Consider the following 2,355-nt stretch of genomic DNA (forward strand, 5'->3'; position numbering starts at 1 on the left):
TTGATCGGCCGGATCGTGAAGACGTACGACTACATCAACCGTTTTGTGCTAACGCTTCCTCTTTCGGTCTACGAGGGTACGTGGACTCACTCTCCCTCTCGTTGCTATACATCACCATGATCTTGCGTGTACGAAGGATTTTTTTTGAAATTACTACGTTCCCCAACATCTCAGACATGTACCTTGCATGAGATTTTTTTTTTAATTGTATTAGGCTTTTATGTGGATAGAAGCAGATTCCTTTTTCTTTAGAAGCACACTTTTGTTCGTTTGAAAAATAATCTAATTGCTACCGTGGAAACCATTTTATGTTAAGTGGAAGCAAATTTAATTGTTGTCCGTTGATGCAAATTTAACTTTCAGTGGAAGCAAATTTTTTGGTCGCCTGAAATAAATTCTTGCTTCATTGGGGATATACAAAGTAAACATTTATAATCAACACATATTTCCTGTTAGATCGAAACTACTCTGGCTATTGTTGAAGCAAAAATTGTTGAGTTTATGGAAGCACATATGTGATAAAAATAAATCGGGTGAAGAAAACCAAGTACCAATCCTTGAAGGTCTCATACATGGAAGCACTAAATTGGAAGCAAACAGTTTTTTTTCTGTGAATTAGAAACAAAACTTTTTTAGCTTGAATTGGAGTTAAAAAAATTCTGAACTGGTAATTGAATCAAACTTTGACGGGAAACACTTCTAATCTGTATTCTGATTTCTGATAGGAAACTTCCATGCTTCAATTGCCATATGTGTTATGGAAGACACCCGCAAAAAAAAATATGTGTTATGGAAGAGAAACAACCAGGTAGTATTTTGGAGATTTATCACCTAGAATCGAAGCATCAGTTATAGGGTTTACGAATTTAGGGACATGTTTCCTAAAAGAAGAGAACTATTGTCATGCTTCCATCAAACGGGTGCAGAAATCTGGTAGATTTAAGGAAGCATTCAACAAGAAAACAACGTCCTAAGAAGGAAGAGGGGAAAGAAACGGATGGAGCCAAGCATGTAGGGCGTTGGTTACGGGAGCAGTTAGGAGGCACTCAATTAGCGGCTACAACTAATCTTTGCGAGCCAAATTAGTAGATCCGACGTACCTCTGCTTTTGATCCGATGGCCAACTACTAGTCTGATGGATGTAAAATATCAGTAGTATGATGCCAACGGTGCCCGCTACTCTACTCCAAGAGTACTACCAATCCATGCCATCTGATGGCATGAACAGTGCACTTAGTTAGTCCAAATACAGCCCCAAACTAGCTTAGTTAGTAATCTGTTTCTTCAGTTTTCTCTGTTAACAGAAGATGCATTTTTTTCATTGTTGTAGCAATTAATCCATGACCTAATGGACTTGTTCCAGTGAGATGAAATGGAGTTGGTCAAGTGTACAAACTATTCCCATCATTTTTATTTATTTTCGAAGTGATTTGCTGTCTGTTTTGTTGATGCAAAAAGGGCTAGTCAGTAAGCAGCAGCAGTACTGTAGCGGCGCTGCACTAGTAGCAGCAGGCAGCAAGCAACGCAACAGCATGAGCAGCTAGCGGCAGCGGCCGCAGGCAGAAGCAGCAGCAGCGGGCGAGTGCGTCCGGCTGCGGCGAGGCGACGCGCGGGCCCAGGGCTACGCGGGCGGGCGCGTGCAGGGCGGGCACGCGCGCGCGAGGGCGCAACTAGGGCGCAGACGAGGCGCAGGTGCGCGCGCGGAGCGGGGCTCCATCCATGGCGACCGAAGGCAAGGGCGGCGATGAGCAGCGGCAGCAAAACGAGCACGGGGAGAGGAGTTTTGACGCGGTGCTCACCGAGGAGCACAAGGGGACTCGTTGGGCGGGTTAGTAGCTGCAGGGGTAGCAGATCGACGCGGCGAAGCTCTGGCGACCGGAGACGAGGACGAGCTCGATCCAGTCCAGGCGGGGGTCTCCTGTGTGATCCGATGCGCGTGGTCGACGAAGAAGAACTCGCCAGGGCTCCTGGACACCTCGGAACAGCAAGCAGTGGCCGGTGTCCGCGGGATCGATGGCGACGCTCTCGGGTGCGTGCTCGAGGTGGAAGAAAACGGCGAGGGGAAGGGGAAAATGGCCTAGGGTTCGTGGCCATCCGCGGCCACGGGCGGCTGCACGATGTCCACCATGCCCTGGATGAACAGAGGAAGGAGATGAGGTGTAGGTGGGCTGGGTTGTGCACTGTGGCAACAGGCTACAAGTGCACAGTAGTAGTTAGGCCTTTTCCTTTTATGCTATTTTATTTGCTATTTTGCTTTATTTATTTCTGTATTATTTTATTTCCACTAGTAATTGACTTGTATTGGATATGAGACTTGGCCCAATAAATACCATGTAATATTTGGCACTGTTATAA

The sequence above is a fragment of the Triticum dicoccoides genome, chromosome 3B (assembly GCF_002162155.2).
Source record: "Triticum dicoccoides isolate Atlit2015 ecotype Zavitan chromosome 3B, WEW_v2.0, whole genome shotgun sequence".
NCBI lineage: Eukaryota > Viridiplantae > Streptophyta > Magnoliopsida > Poales > Poaceae > Triticum > Triticum dicoccoides.